Source organism: Hesperophylax consimilis, chromosome 25 (assembly GCF_061612785.1).
Source record: "Hesperophylax consimilis isolate HC1 chromosome 25, BYU_Hcon_1.0, whole genome shotgun sequence".
NCBI lineage: Eukaryota > Metazoa > Arthropoda > Insecta > Trichoptera > Limnephilidae > Hesperophylax > Hesperophylax consimilis.
This window is the reverse complement of record NC_142860.1, coordinates 27,238,166-27,259,897: the sequence shown is the minus strand read 5'-3', so window position 1 is coordinate 27,259,897 and position 21,732 is coordinate 27,238,166.

Genomic DNA, 21,732 nt, shown 5'->3' with positions numbered 1-21,732 from the left:
GCGTCTGATTGAAAAGAAACCGAGGTCTAAATTAATATAATGATATTCGTGTATTTAGTACTAGGGGGTAAACGTAACGTACTTTTTAATATACGCGTTCATAGTTGGCATGAATTTAATTAATTTATGAAAATACACTTTTTGGAAGTTATGCTAAATATTAAAATGAAAATGGACATAAATACATTGTTTTGTTTTTTATTTTCGAATAAAAACTAAATTCTTTTGAGAGAGGCATGCAAATACAATATTGTATCGGTGATTCAATCCAATATTGTATTTGTGTGCCTATCTTGATAGAATTGAATGTACGGGCGCAAACATGTTATTTGTCTTAATATCTCAAAGCATAACTTGCAAAGAGTGTATTTCATAAAATAATTAATTTTTTTCCATTTGTGAAAGACCAAATTGATAGGTCTTAAGTTTACCCTCAAATTGTATTTTTTTTTTTACAAATCATTAAAAATCTTAGGACGGGTTGTTTCAGAGAATTTAAACAATTCGTCAGCATTCAATGTTTATATACAAGTTCTGTGAAGGTTCTATTTAAGTTCTGTTCTGATTTCAGTTTTGTGAAACAACTGTCCAATAATGATATAAAAATATAACTTTTATTTATGGTTGGGTAAGGCTTTTATTATTTTCCTTTATAACTATTTAGCGTAAAAATACAATCTTCTATATAAACAAAAATATTGCACGTAAGTAAGTAATAAATTCGCGATAGTTTTTATATACCAATACTATATAGATGTCACCTGTGACAGGTAAAAACATGCTTTTTTTAAACAACGCCATTTGTTGGACGTAAAAGCAACACGCGCTATTGTTTCTCTATCTAAATACATAGACTGAGCCACAGCAACGCGTGGCGGGATACAGATATTATTAAATTAAATTTACTATTAATAATTGATAACTGATATAAAAAAATTGATAACTGATATAAAATAATTGATAACTGATATAAAATAATTGATAACTGATATAAAATAATTGATAACTGATATAAAATAATTGATAACTGAATATTTTGATAAATATCGAATTTGCATTCGATACTTTAATTTAAGACTGCATACCAAACGGTTTCGCAGTGGAAAAGTCACAGCTCTGTCGAAACCGGTTTGTGTATTGTAATAAGTCAAAGTACATTGATTTTCATCGTACATTTTTAATAATTTCATATAGTCGAATCACAAAGTTAATTGTTTTATTACAACATACTAAACACGGTGCCCGGAAACTGCTAGTACAAGTGGGAAACTGGTAAATTTTTGTCACATAAAGAACCCAATTTTGAATATTTTGTTTTTTTTTGTTTCTCACATATTTGTCGGAAAACCAACGAGTTAAAAAATCTTTTGGAGTCGTGTCGCATTTGAGAAGACACTCAACATCTTATATTTTGATTTTACCTAAAAAATTACAACTTCCGACTAAATTTACTCAAAAACAAAATCAAATTAAAAAAATTTTACTACAAAATTAAGTATAAATAAGACGCAGATTCACCAGTTTCCCCCTTATATGTAATCAGACACCGTGTAGAGAAACTACAAAAACTTTTGACGACACAAAAAAAATTTCATATTAATTTTCATGAACAGTTTTTCGGAAAATTATCTCAATAATAAATTAAGTTATTGAAAATAAATTAGTGGAAATTCTTAAAAAATGCTACTGAAAAATATGAAAGTACGTTTTCGGAAAATTATCATAGCAAGGGTAATTTCGCAATAAGAAAGATATTTTAATTATTTACGTTCCGAAAAAATATCACAGAAATATATTTTTTTTTTGAATTTCCGAAAAACATACAATCCCGTAAAGTTGCTCAACATGGTGGAAATTCCAATCATATTAGGCCGAGTTGTTTCATGCATTTTCATAATAATAATAATAATAATTGGATGACTTGTATAGCTCCGTTTTTGTGCAAAATCACCTCAAGGGCGCTGTACAAACTTATAATACATCTCTACAGTGATCTATGTTATTACTTAACTATTTATGGAGATAATATACAGTACAATACTTACCTGGTAGGTCACTTGAGATTAACACTTAATTAACATTATATAATTGTTTATGGCCAACGTGGGAAATGCCCATCTCATACAGGACCCCACCGAGAGACAGCCTGGGTTCTCACTGCCTCGCAAAACCTGGTCCGCCATCAATAGGTTAAGGTGCTCCCATAGCCGCTGTGCCCACATGATGCACAGATGGGGCCTTAAAGAGTCGGCGATGTGTGAATGTGGTGCGGTGCAGACTACCGAACATGTGGTCAACGAATGCCCGCTCCATTCATTCCCCGGCGGGATTGATGAGGTTCAAATGGCGACGCCTGAGGCCCTAATATGGCTCGCAGATCTAGATGTCCCCCTCTGACCCCCCACCATACGAAAGAAGAAGAAGAAGAATTGTTTATTAGCGAAATTTAGATACAGGATTTAGGACATAATTGGAAAATTGAATATAACTGGACTTTCTCTTAGGAATGATATATTTAATTTAAGGGTACGACAGCTAAAAAAGGTAAGTTTTTAGTTTAGACCTGAATTCTATTGGACTTGTTATGGATCTTAGTTCCGGAGGAAGTTTATTCCAAGCCTTCGGCCCAGATACTCCGAAAGCGCGATCACCAAACTTAGTATTTGGCTTGCGCTTAGGTTCTATCAGTCTGCCTACAGCTGATGATGTTGTTGATCTAAGAGTTGACTGCCTCAGACCAGTGTTTTCCGGGACGCATAGTTCAGAGATGTGGGGTGGGGCTATTTCATTGATGGATTGAAACACCATCCTGCACAGTTTGTACCGGATTCTTTCAGGGCACTTGAGCCAGTGAAGGTTACGAAGGTGTTCTGAAATGTGTGAATATTTTGAAACCCCGGTTATGAGCCGCGCTGCTGCATTAAACACTGATTGAAGCTTGTCAATTTGATATTTCGGAAGGCTGTCATAAATGCCGTTGCAGTAATCGAGACGTGAGACTACGTAAGAGTTGATAAGTAGTTTTGTTGTTTCTATTTTATGGCTAAAGATTAATCAAACAAGTTGCTTTATATCTGTTTTAAAATTTGAGTCCTTCTGGTGTAATGAGTCATAATAATTATAACATATATTCAAAATATATATATATATTTATTTTATTTATTTAATTAATATTTCACGATGATGCAGTACATTTTCTTTTGACTATCACACTAAATACTCCTTTTGTGGTAGTCATGCATAAAATACTTAATTAATAAAATATAATAATAAACAGATCTGTAGATATACATCCCAGCCTTATAGGGTCTTATCAAAGTAATGCTATTTCATTTTGTGTTATTGCGAGAGATATCATTTAAATAGTGCTGGATAGAGAGAATGATCCATTTTCATCTTGCATTCTATGGAACGACATTTATTTTTGAAAAATATTTGTGAAGGTTTAAAAATACGATAACTTCGTCATTTTTTTGGTGACCAGATAAATCATCACAATGATAATTCATCACATACACAAAAAGTTATATTAAGTCATGGAAAGTGATGAAACAAAAACTTGATTAACTGGGTAAGATTAAATTAAGTAGATTAAATTAAGTTAGGTTAAAAAAAAATTCATCGTTTCTAATGACTTTATATCACTTTTTAAAAGTGCGTTGTATTGTCACTGTGTTGAGTTATCATGGAACCGTTTATTTAGTTTCGTGTAAAATATTAATTATTGTTTGTAAAATATGTGACTTTAAATACTATATCTTTGTTTGCTTTCAGAATTTTTATAAATTATTATTTTTTGGTAAACTAATGTTTTTAAGACAAGATTTTTTATGCATAGCACAAATGGTAACAATTATTTTACAAGCAATAATTATTCGCCTGAAACACTCATCCACATTGAAAAATCTCCTGATAAAAGATACATGACGCCAACGGGACTCGAACCCGTGTCCCTTCGATTTCCGGTCGACACCTCTGACCCTTTGGCGTCATGTATCTTTTATCAGGAGATTTTTCAATGTGGATGAATGTTTCAGGCGAATAATTATTGCTTGTAAAATAATTGTTAGAATTTTTATATTTTGAATTACATATGGTCGATTTGTAATGCTACAATTTTCAAAGAATCTTTCATCTGCTTACAAAAATAGTTTTTTTTATTATTTTTGTAATACTTTTAGATACAATATATTTTTGTGTGGAATTATATGTGCGGAGCTGGAATCTGAATTCTGGCAGTTCTCATAAAAGCTATACATTGCAAAATGTCAGAGGCTTTATGGGCTAAAATACTAGATGTCCTTAGAAATATGATATAATGTTACTAATATTAATGAATATTGATTTGGCAGAACCCATGGAAAGCTACTTATAGGTTCAAATCTCTCTGACTGACAAGTAATTGATGTTTTAATTAAACCCATATCGACAACCTAAGAACCTATTTTAGAGTCATAAGGAAACGAAAAAAAACTAACCTTAAAACTTTGACATCAACAAAAATGGCCGCCAAATAAAAATAGGCTTTATTTAAACAAAATAACTATCAAAATGCATTATTTTCTTTTTCCGGAAACTAACATACTAACTTATAATTGTTATCTAATTACTACAGAGTATTTTTAAAACAAAATGTGCATATTTTAAATTCCATAATTTTAACTCCCTCCAAACACGACGTCTAATTTTTGAACAAATCTTATTGTTTAAAATCCTAAATAATGGTCTGGACTCACCAGAACTTACCAATTTAATAAATTTTCATATCTGACAATCTGATTTATTTTATCTATCCTCGTATACAACAAACATTCGAAAAAAATCCCCAATTCCTCGTATATGTGCACAATATAATACAAAATTTTACAGCATTGACATTTTTGGTAATAACCTAAAGAAATATCGATATGAAGTAATGTGTACGATCGATTATTAATATGAGAGTATGGAATGTATCGGCAGCATCTCCTATCCTCTTCCTATTTTCCTCTTCCTCTCCCCTTTCTTTGACACCAAATTAATTTTAAGATATTCAAACTTTATTTCCAATGAACTTTAGCATAAGAAACTTCTATGGCTTGACTTCAGTTAACTTGATTATTTATATCTATCATTGTATATTATGTAAAAGCTGTTTGTTTCTTACAAAATAAATAAATAAATATTCAGCGTATCCCAATTTTTATATATACAAATAACAAAAAATAAAACACCGTTTAAAACACGTCTTAGCTGTACCACGAATTAAATAACTGGGCCGTATTTATTTAAAAAAAAACAACGTTTCAAATTAATAGTATTTAGAGGAATTTTGAAACTATTTCAGTAACCTTATAATTATACAATCAAAGAATAAAAAACATTAAAAAAATATTCATTAAACTTACCCGTCAATTAGCATCTGAAATACTATATTTTCATAAGCATAATATGATTAAATTTATTATTTAAAGAAAAAGAACAACTTTAAAACTTTTATATTAATGTTTATAGATAATTTTAACGTGATTGTTTGATTTATGACCTAATTTATTTTTTTAAACTTAAATACTTTAGTTTTTAAAACTTATTTTTGTTCGTAAAGTCCATACGAATATCGGTACGTATTTTTACGTGTTATCAACGCGGCGGCCTACGAACGACTGCCTACTTTCTGCTAGCACTAGCCTGTAGAAGCAGAATCGTATTGTGGAAGGCTTTCCCGCTATCGCTCGGTAATCTCCGGCAAACTCCGGAAAATTTCGCAAAGTCCTGCCGTAACTAAGCGCGTCTTTATTTTCGAATCTGGGGAATCCCGTTCCCGGAAAAGTCTTCAGGCATCGATGTGGAATGTATTAAAAAAGTGTTGGCTGCATTTGATATGTTGTAACGCATTTTGGTGATATTTAACAAAGTACGTTGTAACATTATTACATGTTCTTAAAATATTAGAATAATCAATGTACAATGTACATTTATTTAAAAATGGTAATGTCCTACTGAAGGATGGAGTTTTTACTAAATTACCATAAATAATATGGTTTTAAAAAACACTTAAAGCAAATTCATTAACTTTGTTGGATCAATAATTGAAGTGAAGGATCTTGCATTGATACATAAAGATAGCAGCCAATAAAAATGTGCTTTAAGAAATTGAAGATAATGTTAGTAGGTCTTAGTCGAAGTATGATTCATTTAAATATGACCGAAGGGGATAAGCTAGAATTAGCTTAGCTGAAGGCTGGGTACTGGGTTCAATTCCGAGATGCGACCGAATCTTTTACTGATTTTTCTCTTTCAAATAATTGTTTGAGTCGCTAAATAGTCTAAAATGATTAAATTTATTAATATTATACAAACTTTGAAGTAGATATATCAGAGGAATTTCTGGCGTGCGTGTTTACATTTTATTTGATCAATTTGTGTAATTGCAAAATTTATTAATATAAATAAGTATATTTGCAGCACTTCCTATAGTGGAAGATACTCTCAGTATCGCCCTTGTGAAATATCACTAATCTGAAACGAAAAGTTACTTTAAATAGCTTATACCATATTTGAATAGCCAGGTACTTTCTCACTTTTCTTTTCACCATTTTCTTTCTTACCCCCTTATCAAGAGCCCAAAACATACCAAAAACCCACAACATTTTGGCAAAAACGTACGTATCCAACAAGCAACTACAAATAAAACATTTGGGCAAAAACGTATCCAACAAACAACTACAAATACAACATTTGGGCAAAATATATCCGACAAGCAACTATAAATTCAACATTTTGGCACAAACATATCCAACAAGCAACTACAAATACAACATTTGGGCAAAATATATCCGACAAGCAACTATAAATTCAACATTTTGGCACAAAAATATCCAACAAGCAACTACAAATACAACATTTGGGCAAATGCAACATAATAACTCCAAACCAAACATAACTAAACCATAAAAAGTGTATAGTAAATAAACACGTTTTTCGAGATTTTACCAACTATACTCACACTTACAATACAAATATATGCACTTACATGTATGTTAATTTTTTTTTTCTTTAAATACTTATTATGAATATTCAATTTACAAAAACCATTAAAATTTTATGAATATTCAAATGACAAAAACCAAAAAAAACAAAAAAAAAATTAAAACTTATAAAAAATAAAAACTTTCTTCTACAACACATAAATACTTGTCACACCTATACATAACCACGTAAACACCTCAGCACAGGTTCTCCAAGTGAGGTGTTCACGAAACATACAATATTACTCACATACAGTTTCACCTTCTCAAACCTACCGAATATAAATAAAAAAACATTTAGACAAAAATCTTCCTATATTTTGAACTCTACAAATTTACTATTGTACCATTCATAAGATTATTTTACCTAAAATTAATTTACATTTAGATGAGTTTTGAAAGAAAGGGGTTATCAAATTATCATCATTAAATTATAAATTGTTTAACAAAAATAATACAGAATATTTATTTACATAGAATAGGTTAATTTCAAAAACATTAAATCAAACCTCAAAATCATTGCTTTCTTGGAAAATAGAATATTAATTATTTTGTTTTAAAGTAGTTTAAAATTAGATCAATTAAACAGATTAACTCGTTTCCTTTTTGAACTAAATCATAAGTAAAATAAATGCCTGAAAAGACAAATGGTGCTATTGATCTTTCCATGACGCTCGCACAATGTGCTGAGCTGCCCCAACTAGCAACTAAGGGAGTGGGAAAAGGGATGGGATACAGGAAGGTTGGAAAGTACCTGGCTATTCAGTTCTGGTAACTAAATACCCACCGGTAAATAATAGAATATGGAATTATTGCTTGGGGAGGAGCAACAAACTCGGCTATCAATTACATAGAAACCGCACAGAAAAAGATCTTAAAGGTAATACTAAAAAAAACATAGACTGACTGATACAGACCAAATATTCAACAGCTGTGACGTACTAGATATACGCCAATTATACGTTAAAACACTACTAAACTACATTTTTGACAAAAAAAAATAAATTTCAACATACACAAAATAACACTAACAGACCAGTTAAACAAGCGTACAAAGAAAACATAAAAACTCCGACAGTAAATTCAAGCTTTGGACAAAGACACTACCAATACCATGCAATAAAAGCTTTCAACAGTTTAAAACTTGAAATTAAAATTGAGGAAAATAAAAATAAATTCACACACAAAATACTAATAATAAAAACTAAAACTAAACTAAATAATAAAACCTACACGTAACGCACAAAACCAATATAAACACACAAACACAGAAAATTATTTTCAATGTACTATTTTTTTAATTTTAAATATATTATTATGTATTATGTATTTTTAATTTTAAATGTATAATTTTTCTCTTTAAATGTATTATGTAGTTTATATTTTCATATTATAAAATGAAGGCCTCAGCACGGGCAAGCCACCCACTGAGGCCTACATTACTGGAAAACTTGAATTGTAAAAAATATTGTACCTAATAAAAAAAAAGCCATAAGCCAATATCACGATACTGAATGGTGGTTTTTCACTAAGGCGATACTGAGAGTAACTGTCACTCAGATTATCTTTTATTGCCATACTGGGTAGGTACCTACGTTAAAAAGTTCTTATGTTTTTCACTCCTCTTGCTGATTTTTTCGCTTTTCGGAACAGCTCATATGGTCTTGTAGAAATCATTGTCTCCCTTACCGCCATAGTAATTAATATGAATTTAATTCAGTGGTTAGAAAGAAAAAAAAAGTTTTTATTTCAGTATAGACTACAGAAAACTTAAAATGTATACCTCCATGAAACCAAAGGTTACGACTGCAATTTGGGAAAAAAATTGTGAAACTGTGTGAATTTTTAAATATTTTTTTTTTCATCAAACGCTAAAAAGTGAAATGGCAGTTATGTTTATAGTACATTTATCTTATAAAATATGTATTTTTTCATTATCTCAATTTGAGTCAATTATACCTACAGAGTCTGTTGATGACGTATTATTAAGTCTGCATCAAATTAATAAAAAAAACACCAAAAAACAAAAGTAACAACCCCAAATCTAAGACTATGCATCACACCTTACACCAGTGCATTTTTACCTCGTGAAGTGGCTTTATTTCAGTGTTTTTGTCTTCATAAAAAACTGACTCAAACTGTCAATCTATTTGAAACAAGATAAAACACAAAAGTGCATTATTTAAAGAAACTTACGTCATTTTTCATCATATAATCAGTCCATCGCGAAATCACTTTTTACATTTAATTAACCATGAATATACAGTGCATCGTATGTGATTAAAAAATTGACAGTCCATCTGATTTCATATCTTGTGATGTTTCTGAAAATGCCCATCTTCTCATTTGCGCAGGGATTGTGGAAACCTCACGCCGTGCAGCTAGAAAGTTAAAATGGAAATTAAAAAAATGCTTAAAGAATGTAAAAAATAACAATGGTAAAACTTTGTTATGTGAGGTGTTAAATGATCAAGAGCCATCTATCGTTAAACATGCCAAGCAGATAATACAACCATCAAAATCTGCAAGCATTCAGTCAAGCGGCACTGAAAATTTCCAACTTCAACCATAGATGTCGTAAATCAAAATTAAGCTCTTTTCACTTCTGAATTATTTATAAAGGAACTATCCAATTTTAAAATAGCTACAATGGAATTTTCGGAACAAAATTTCGACTCATATAACCAAACATTTGAATCAATCATCTCGCAAAACAAAGAAATCATATATTCAATTCAACACGATAAATTAAAATAAGCACATAGTCGAGATTGAAACATTACAGAAACGAGTCAGTACTGATATAATGGAAGTGTTCAGTCGAAAAAACGTCAAGTGAACCATTTTTAAAACATTTTAGCTTTGATTTAAGAAATATATTTATTTGTAATAATAAGAATTGTTGGCGTATTTCATCACATTTCATAAACAGTTATTAGTTTTCGAATACGTTAAGAAATCTTTCAATTATTTGCATTTTATTAAGAAACGGAAATGCACACAAATTCTCAGACTTTCTGACAGTATCTAGACTAGAAAACTTTATATAGCGCCGTTTGGTGATTCAATGGCTACGTTTATTTGACGCCGCCGCAACGCACTGAGTAATAATTAAATTTAAGCAGTCAAAACGGCTAAATAAAGTGTATGAAATTAATTTGGGCTTCCATGATTTGCAGAGAGCATCGAGAAGCAACGAAGTATTTATTTATTTTAGGCTGCACACGTTTGCGACAAAGGGTCAAAGCAATGTAAGAGGTAAATTATGACCGATAGCATATTATTTTTGCTTTTTTATAAATGCGCAAGCATTGCTTGGCGCGGGGAATATTTTTTATCAGTAACGCAGCTCAAGTTTATTATTTATTGAAAGTAGATACACAGGTTTGCGACAAACGGTCACAGGAATATTTTTTGTTAATAACGCAGCTCGAGTTATCAAACGCAAATAAAAATAATTATTATTTTTTATGGTAAACAGTGATGCTGTCAAAAGATCCCGAATTCACTACTAGCCACAATAATTGATTTTATGTATTGCCCTTTTAACTGCTTATAATTCATGATAGTTGTGAGCGGATCAAGTGCGTTATACGGCCCGTCAGTACAAAGCTATTATACCTCAGCAATACCTAACCTATTTTTACTTAAAAAGTTAGCTAGTTAATAATATTTCCTATTTCTTGTAGCAAACCTCCAGGCGTTTCCATTAACCTCTAGTTTTGACGTAAGCTAACTTACGTTACCAGGGCTGGTTAGTGGTTACTTAACAAACCAAATCACAGTTTTATGCTATATTTAAGTACCACCTAGACAGGGGGTACACTTAAAAGAATCCTTTTCATTGGACTTTAAACCAACTTTTTAAATTTTGAGGATCTCTTCATAAACCAAAGTTTTTGAATATCTCCCAGGAGCGCTTTAGTTTTTTATTGGTCACCGTTTAATTTATGCATGGTCACTGAAGAATTGAACGGATCGAAGCGTGTCCTGGCATGTCCGTATGCTTGAAGTAAGCTCAATTAACCCTTACTTCCCAGATTGGGACAATTGTTATGATGAACAACTTTTCATTCAGAATCGAAAAGCTGCTTGAAATGACAATATACGGCTTTGATCAGATCGAAATAACCAGGTAAATCCTAACTTTTATTTCTCTTCCTAAAAGAGTTCCTTCTGGAGTTCTCTACAAATCGTTACCTTACTTAAGCAAACTTTACTGTTCTGCTTAGGCTCTTAAATCACTCGGTTTATGTCGATTCCTTACCGGCCCATGGGGTGTCGCTAAATGTGCAAAATGACTATTTAAATGAACTCATTGCGTTAATTTCTAAGGCCCTGCCTTTGGGGCATGTCAACAAATGTGGAATTAGTGCCACTTGTTGGTACATATATTAAGTAATTCAACTTTACTAACGAAATAAAAATAATATTATATTTTTGGATTTTCTTGATAAGATGGTACTTTTTTATTTGCGGGAAAGAGGATAGAAATTTTATTTATAAAGAAATTAGCTTGTGATATGCATTAATAAAGCGGTTATACGTATATTTTGATGTGGTGTAATTCTACACAATATCGGCTACAGCTGAGTCAATTTAAGCAAAATCACGTACAATCTTTTTTAAATTTACTTGTGGTTTTACATAACGATTATTAAATGAATTAAAAATAACGGCAAAACATAAATAAAATATAAGATCTTTAATATAAAGAATAAAATACAGTGTACTTATTAAGTTATTATCACTCTAACTTTAAAAAATCCTTGAGATTTATATGCGAGTAATAAAAAATAAAAAAAAATTGTGAATACTTAAATATGCATAAATTTCAAATACTCGTTAATTATATTAACTTAGAAGTGCTGAATATTTTGGCCAATTTATTTATTTTGTTTATTTTACTTTTTTTTCTTATTTTTTTTTTAAATTTTTATTTATTTTATTATTTTATTATTTAATTTAATTTATTGATTTTCATTTATTTATATTACATAGCATAATAGGCCGAGTACAGACAATATTGATAGATAATATATAATAGAACCGTTGTACATTCAAGTAATAGTTGTTCAATAAATAATAATGAGTACAAGAATCTATTAATATTCAAAAATCTGTTAGTGAAAAAATAAGAAAATACACAGATTTAGGAAATGAAATAAAAAGAATTTGGCATTCTCAGACTATAAAAATATTACCATTCGTTATTTCGGCTACTGGCATTATACCTAGCTCTCTAATTAAAAATTTAGGCGTATTAGATCTATCAAAAAATTTATATATAAAGATGCAAAAGTCGGTCATTTTGAATACATGTAGGATAACAAAAGATTTTTTAAATATTTATGTTGAGGGATCAGTAGGATTTATAGGCCCTGTTAGAAGTTCTACCGAGCCGAACCCTCTGATATGAAAATATCTGGAGACGGTGAATTTTTTTTCCCATTTGATATCTGGTGATTTGACGTGTTGTTGTTCTTGTATTGTTTTGTATTTATTTTACTTATATAATGCACTTACATAGTGTTGATTGACTAGCTGATCATTTGTGGAAAAGTGAGTGGAAGGGTTAAGTTTTTCCTTTGGGGAAGACTTAACCCGGACAACTAAATCGGAAGTTTAAAAAAAAAATAGGTACTTAAGGTACTATGAAAATAATATTCTAGTACATTTCGGAGGTTCATGTAATGACAGCAAGCGTATAGCTTCAGGGCAGTCAAATCTTTAATTAACCATTTCATACAATAAAAAGATATCAAATAATTTTCACATTTTCGGTCTTTTTCCTATTGCCTAGCCTGATTACAATTACTCAGTACTTCGCCGCCTATTTGAGGATGTCATTGTCTCACTGGTTCTAGCCAGTTGTGACTCTTGTGAGGTATCCACAATATTAAAATATCGCAAAAGAAGTGTAATTCCCAATTAACTTTCGTTTACTTTACTTATAGTAAAAATCATAAAATGTTTTAAAGTGTTGAAATTTTCTTTTTAACCGAATAATCAATTTCCTTTACATGTCTGAGGCCAGAGATTTGATGTGTGTAAACTGACAATTTCAGTACTCCTTCAAAAGACCACATTTCTAGGGATTTGCTATTCGGTGTTCGTGGTGATTTAAAATGTTTCTTAATAGCGAAACTCGTCTTTGGTAATAAAAAAATCTACATAATTAATTTGTTGAGTTAACGACATTCTCTTCTTTTCTTAATTTTCTTGTATTTTTATAAGGTTTGGTGACACACAAGATCTTGCGTCCGGTATATTTTAGGTCTACAAGTCTTACTATGATCGATCATAATTACTTTCAATCCGAAATAAGGTGACGTTTTCTTGATTGTCGATTTTACTAACTAAATTTCAGTTTATTTTACTATTTATATGCATATACATATTTTTTTATTAATTTTTTTTTGGTTTTTTTGAAATATTTTTTTTAATTATTTTTATTTTATTATTTGTATTATACAGAACAGACGGGTTAACATAATAAAATAACAATTATTTATTGTACAGATGTGTATTAAATACTTTGTGATTTTTGAAAGTTTCTCTTTATATTTTAATTCTATCATAAGGTTAATCTTTAATGTAAGAATATTATTTTAATGATTAAGCCCCAGAGGTTTTAAAACACTGAAAAGATGATTCTATAAAAGCTTTCCAAGTAGATTTAAATGGGAACCAAAGTCACTACTGGCAAACCATTAGCTGATTTAGCTTGCGTTATTTCTCTCTCACCATTCTATTTAAATTTCAGAACGTTGATGAAATTTTGTACTTGAAATTTATACAAATAATGATCAGACTTTTGGATCACGAAGCACATTCTTATCGTATTTTTGCGTTCTTCTTCATTCAATTAATTTAAAAAATTGTATATTACAATAAAATAATGAGTCGCTCATCTCACTGGGGAATTCCTGTGTCGAGATGTGCAGCTTGACATTTATAGTACATAATAAATAAAATAAATAAACATAATCTTTATATAATAATTGAAAATTTAAACATAAAAATATTAAAAACAAATATACTACAGTTATTCAAACTAAAATTACAGCTGGGCAGTACGTTTAAAGTTAGCAACATAAACATTCTACCGACTAAATAAGTATTACAAAGTACCTGTGTTGGCTTATCAGCTACAATCATAGGAAGACCATACTGACTATGACAAAAGGCCTAGTATTTATGTATTTAACCCCCAGAGGGCTTTTACATGTAGGTGATACAATTTTGATGACAGAAAATTTTGACTGGAATGGATAAGTATTAACAATAAATAAATAAAAATAGATAAATACTAAGAGGTAAGTGATAGACGAGCTGGGAAACTACTCAATATGGACAGTGCACTCGTTGAAAGAACTGGCAGAACTACTAACGGGACACTGCCGTCTCAGGAGAAACATGAAGTTATTGGGAGTGGAAAACACCAACAGATGAAGACTCCAATGTCCTGCTCTGTTGGAAACAAGGCTCAGATACCTGGAAAGATATATTGTAAAACCAGAAGACATGGCCACATATCCAATGACAACCCTGGTGAACTTTATAAAGGGGACCGGGTGACTGTTAAAGAAATGAGGTAAAATGGGAGATAACACAATGGGCCTATGGTCTAAGTGCTCACGGGAACTATACATTAACCGTCTCCTCTTCATTAAAAAACAGAGGTAAGTGATAATAAGCAAGTAACAATAAGTAAGTAATAATAATTTAATGTGTAAATAAATGTAAGCAAATAAAGTAAGCAATCATAAGAAAATAAATATATGTATAAAAGCAGTAAATGAATCATGTAATAAATAAATAAGTAAAGTACATTATATTTAAATATACCTAATATCGAATTATCTAGACTAATTGATTTTCATAGACAAGTAAAGCCAAAAACAGACTTTTGCATCACGAAACTCGCCCACATCGTATTTCTTACGTTTTTCTTTATTCTATGTTTCAAATGGATTAATCTTAATAGATGAGTAAAGCCATAGAGCCACCCGCTCCGAGCGAAGACCCCAGTGAGTTGTGTAAACATAAATTAACCCGACACGAAAACGTACCAATTTGAACATATTACTCTACATTATCTTATTTTGCATAGAGCATAGCCTATTTCACGTAGACGTGCTTTGCGAAAATCTCGAATGTAAAATTATCCGTAAAAAATCAACCCGTAACCTGTAATACATCTTATAAGAATAATGCAAAAAATAACTTTCGCCTTTTGTTTTTGATTTTTACTCGTTGATATTTCATTTTTTTTAAATAATACCTTTTTTATGATTAAATTTTATATGTTGTGTTTTTCACGGATTAGCTCTAGTCTTAAAATAAAAAAGCTAAATTTATAAATAAGACAGAAAGCACTTGAAAAATTCTCTGTGGATAAGATATTCTGAAAATATTGGCCCGTTTAAAAGGGGCTTTGAAATTCCCACCATTCTGAGTTCTTATTTATGGCAACACCATCTAGCCGTCCCATTTTTAATATTTTCAATATGGCTCCGACTTTGCATTCTTCCTTTACCCCTCCCCCTCTCCAACCCTCTCTTTCTTTCACGCTCTGCTCCTTACTCCCATTTTTCTCACTCATGTTTTCGAATCGCTCTGCAAATTCCGTTTCATTGTGATGTATTTTCTACGAGATAAGTTTAAATAATATGGTTGTGCAGCTCTTTGAAGAATTATGATAAAATATTACTAGGTATTCAAACGTCATCTCATAATTTAACTAACTAACTAACCATCACGTCGTTTCCCCGCAGGGGTAAGCAGAGAGGACAGACCGCCTAACAACTCGGTCTTGGCACACACTTCTTTCCTCATTCACATTCATACATCGTCTCACAAACACCCTATTGTTATTCTGAATCTTGACATGGGTCGTCTCAAGTATCCGATTCACTTGATCGTGCCATGTCTTCATCGGGCGTCCCCGACCCCTCTTATCATTCACATTTGGGTCATTTTATACTCATTTCTTCGTTCATTCGCTCTACATGCCCAAACCATCTAAGCTTCCCTTTCTGAATATTAATTTTTACACTTACATCAGCATTATTTGTGGATCATGCATAGCTTTACCACACGTACGCCTCAGGGATCTCATTTCTAGAGCATTCATAATAAAGTTTTGTAGATTCCTTCAGAGTCGTCCTGGTGAACGGCCACCAGTCAGAATAGAAACGCGTGGCTTTAAATGGTGCCGTGACTAGTACTTTCCCGAAACTTCCTTTATCCCTAGGTTCTAGGTCAACATTTATCGAAGATAGGTCATCTCATAAGGTCAATTGTTCTCAATATCCATTGTTCAAATAAAAACAATAATAATAAGTGTTTTACGATGTTTATTTTTTGTAACAAATTAAAGATAATGATATTCTCACTGGGATCTCTTGTGCTGAGGATTTAATTTACATATTATTAAAATTTAGTAGTAAGGATAATATAAAATAATAATAAATATATCAAATAGTGTTTTTTTCTGAAATAATTATAAATAATATTACATGGAGTTTTTATTTCAGAAGAGTGGTTTAGTTTCAGTCTGTATTTGGTGTCAGTATATTATCTATTTCTGATCTCTCTATGTTTGTATACAGCTATTTACTTGAGATGCAAATGTTACAACAAGTTGTTGAAATAACAACAAAAATACGTCGATGTATATGTGAGTTTTTGAGCGCTTTATAAGCTCAAACCATTTGAACCGATACGAATCCCTGTACATTTCCACCCTCAGGTGTTTAAAAGCATACCTGATTAATGTACAGGGCGTACAGCTTCGATATAAATATATGTTTTTAAATTTGGTCATTTTAAATTATCTTATAATATGACCGAAGGGAATATGGTCGGATTAGCTATTCAAGTCCAAGGTAAAGCAGCAAAGCTGAGGTCCTGGGTTCAGTTTCTAGATGTGACCGAATCTTTTTCACATTTGCCGTTAGAGAGTCGTTAAAGTTGTCTTCAATGATCAAATATTACAATTTGAGGTTTTACTGATTGAGTTATTTATAATATATATTCATCCTTGGTCAAAGAAAATATTTATATCAAGCACCACTTATGTTTAATATTCTTCCAAATCATATTAAGTCTACAAATTCTTTAGTTAAATTTAAAAAGTTAATTAAGATTTTGTTAAGTCCCATTTGCTAAAAAATGAATGTCACCCTATCTGTCTTTATTATCTACTTTCTTTCTTCTTTTGAATAATGATTAATGATTAGTTGTGGTTCAAATATTGTTACTATATACTGTCATTACTGTCTAATTAGCCATCTGGTAATACATCTAATACTTATTTTTCTTTAATTTTGAAATATTTTGTGTTTGTATGTATAATTACTTCATGTTTGTGATTACTCTTATGTTTGCTTCACTCAAATGTAAATTGTTAACCTCGATACAGGCTTAGTCCTAGCGAGGTTTATTTTTATGTGAAAAAAAACGTGTTTTATGTATAGTGAGATGCAATAAAAATAATCTTGTAGAGAAGGTGTTCTTGGCCATCATTCCAAATTATGGAGGGATGGAAGGAGAATTTATATATTCATTTTATTCAAATGAGCAAATTCATAATTATATGGAGGATCGGAGTCGAGTTCAGACTTAGAAGAGATAAAACGTTCAACGGAGTGGAGGCAATTTTAGATAAGGCTTGATAGAAGATACGGTATTTGTTTGGAGGACAACCAAAAAATGATCAAAAGTGCCCACTTCTAGACTAGAGAAAGTACAATATGGGGAAAGAAACAAGGCGTTCATTTTAAAAAGGGGAGAGTATGAATAATTTGTATGGTTTGTTTTGACATTCTTTGGCACATATAAAACAGCTCTATAGAAATTGTGTAATTTTTAAAATTCTGCTAATCACGAAAAACGTTTTTAAAAGATTTTTATACACACAGGGTTTTCCAATAAGAGGTGTTATTTTGAATGACCCGCTATTTCGGTAGATGTTACTTTTGAAGCTGACATTTTTTAACATTTGACAAGTAGAAACCGCGTCATTAATAAAATGGAACGATACACGCCACAACGACGCATTGAAATTATTAAAATTCACTTGAGTGAATGAAATGCAAATCATCTTGAGTGATGAGGCCCATTTCCACCTCGGTGGCTTCGTCAACAAGCAAAATTGTCGCATCTGGGGCTCGGAAAACCCAAGAGTTATCGTTGAAAAGCCTCTCTATTCTCAACGTGTGACTGTTTGGTGCAGTTTATGGTCCGGCGGATTCATTGGACCTTACTTTTTCAAAAATGAGGCTGGAGCAACAGTTACGGTGAATGGATTGCGCTATCGAGAGATGATTAATGATTTTTTTATGGCTTGAATTGGATGGTATTGATTTGGACAACGTTTATTTCAACAAGACGGCGCTACGTGCCACACAAACAACGAAACCATTGATCTTTTACGATTGAATATCAAAATAACACCTCTTATTGGAAAACCCTGTACTAGAGGATTCCCCGCAATGCTTCTACGGGATACTATTGCTATTGCTAATGTCTTTTTCGGGCGCCTCCGAATTTTTCCACCGTTCACTACTATACCATAATGTTAATGTTAAAAAACTACATCACATCGAATTTAATTCGACTCCGTATCTCCTCAAAATGCAAAGATATTGCGTTAAGTATTCATCGGAAGTTCACGGCTTCTCATACCATTTAAACATCTCTAAACACTCCTGGCACTAATAACAACAAACTTTACAATACTCAGCGATATCGGTCGACTACTTTTCGAGATTTGCGAGCACAAACATACGGCTAAAATTTCATACACTAAGATTAGAAACCAATTATAATTTAACTCAACCATTTGGAATGCATTTTATAATATAAGAAGTTGTCACCTATCAGGTCCAAAACCCTCCTATATTTTAAGCTGGAACCGATCTAACACATTCACAAAATTCCATTGAAAGCAGTTGAGCGGTTTCAGATAATAGCGTGTACGAACACAGTGATACGTATTTTTATATATTAAGAACAAGATATTACAGGAATTTGAATAATCGCTTTTTTTTAATCATGGAATTTTCTAGTGATTCTTTGAATCCAAGGAAATTGGTAGACTATTTATACATTTAAAATTGAATGTTTCTTTATTTGACCCATATAGACTCAAAAACTACTGGACTAATTTCGCTAAAAAATTCAAAGTATTAAAGGTCGCAATGATTGATCTGGGATTTTTTTCAGCAATTTTAGGCCCCATTCTATAGATTTTTTTTATTACCGAGTTCACATTTCCTGAAGAGTCCTCAAAGTTGATAATTTTTGTTATTTTATTGAGAATTTCTAAATAGTTATTAGAGATGGATTCTGGAATGCCTCTTATTTCAATATTACATATTTGAGACATATATTCTAGTCTGTCGATTTTGACGTCTTGTTGTGAGATTGTATTAATTAAAATGTTGTTTTGGTTTTTTAATTCGATTAGATTAGCATTATCTTTAACCTGTAATTTTTCCATAGAAGTCACACAGTATGTTTTATTAGTGTCAGAAGTGAAGCGTGGCTTAAATAGTAAAAGAAATCGGGGACGCAAGTGGAAGACTTAAAGCATTCTCTCTTCACGATAAGGTATGAGGTCGAATAAAGTTCGATAGATTTTTTTTTTAATAGTAACATTGAGGTATATAGTAGTGAATGATAGAAAAAGTCGAGAACATCCGAGAAAAACTTAACATTATCTCTGCATTGGAATGAGCTACGGAGTCGAAAAAAAAGTCTATTTTATGGAGTTGTTTTAATAAATTATTATAAGCAATAATTCATCGCCTGTAATATCAATACAAATTGAAAATATCTCCCGAGTAAATATAAATGCCGCCAACGGGAATTGAACCACCGCCTTCAGATGTCCGGTCAGTTGTGGCATTTATTTTTACTCGGGTGATATTTTCAACTTGTATTGATATTGCAGGCGACTAATTATTGCTTAAAATAATTTTTATTCTTTTTGCTATGCATAAAAACCTTGTCTTATAAACATTAGTTTATCAGTAAAAAATAATAGTTTTTTTAATAGTACAACAATGTGGTATACAGCATTGTACGGTGGAAACCGGGAACGCCAGAATAAGACATGGCACGATCAAGTGAAACAAAACCTTTTTCAATTCTTTGTAATAATATTATTTACACCTTAAAAATAGAGCCAGTTTTCAGATAAATTAGATTTCACAACCTCAAAACTTTACTCCAAACCATTCATAACCTCGAGCAACTCCGGGAAACAGGTCATCTAGTAATATGTATTACGAATGGTGACCGGATAAATCATCAAAATGATAATTCATAACATTTAAAAAAAGTTATATAAAGTCATGGAAAGTGATGAAACAAAAACTTTATTAACTGGGTTAAGTAGGTTAGGTTAGGTTAGGTTTTTTTTTTCATCGTTTCTAATGACTTTATATCCCTTTTAAAAGTGTGTTGAATTGTCGATGTGATGATTTATCATGGAACTATTACGGATATATATGATTTAAAATGATTTATTACCGGTTAAACCGATTTACTGATAAAATAATTGTGAAAATAGATTTCATATTCTGTGGGGGTATTTAAATATGAAATAAATTGGGAGGGGGTAAAATAGAATCATATAAATAAGTCGTCTAAACGTCGGCTAAAACCACAGTTTGAAAATGGCCTTGAAAGCCAAAACAGCTGAAACAGTAACAAAAACCAAAAAATATTTGCAGAACTCAATAATTATATTATTAAATTTGATTTTAATTAAATAAAAAAAATTAAAAACACAAAAACAATAAACAAATTGAATAAACTCATTTTTAGGCTTTTATATTCAGTTATTATACCTTCCACAATAGCACCCCCTTTGTATTATTTGTAATCCCTTTCTCTGACAGGGTAAAAATTGCATTTCGAAAACAATTCATCCCTGTATCGATCACCCCTCCCCTTTTTCCACCCCAACCCCTGTTTCTGCCACCAGCTGGCGCCAGATGCGATCAATATATTTACGAAATTATTATTAAAATCCTCCGACAGTAGTATTAATTCATTTACTTTGCAAAATTGAATTGTTTGGCCAACCAAATTAACAAGGAAGCTTTATATAAGTAATATAGTGGATACTGTAAATGAGAAAGTTGTTAATTAGGTTAACTGATGCTTTTTATTACAAGCAGTGAAATAAATGTATTTAATTAAATTTTTATTTTTGTAATAACTTAATGAGTAAAATCTCAAATTATAATATTTGATCATTGAAGACAATTTAAGCTATTCTCAAAGAAAGATTCCTTGCCGGGATTTTTCTTTACCACTAAAAAGGATAGCGGCCAGTAAAATACTTATTAGTTAAAGTATGTATAAAAGAGCTAAATATGATATGAAAGGGATAGGGTCGGATTAGCCCCGGCAAGCCTGAGGTCCTGGGTTCAATTCCTAGATGAGACCGAATCTTTTTTTCTGATTTTGCTATTACGAAATTTCATTTGAGTATCGCTAATATTGTCTAGAATGGTTAAAAATATTTTTAATTAAAATTTGAAAGAAATACTGAAAGACAGCCTGGATTCTCGATGCCTTGTAAACTCTAGTACGCCATTATTAGGATAAGGTCCGCCCACAGCTGCTGTGCTCACAAGATATTCTGAGAATTATGTCAGACCTGGTTGTGTTACACAGAGTAATTAACATCTAAATTGACAGC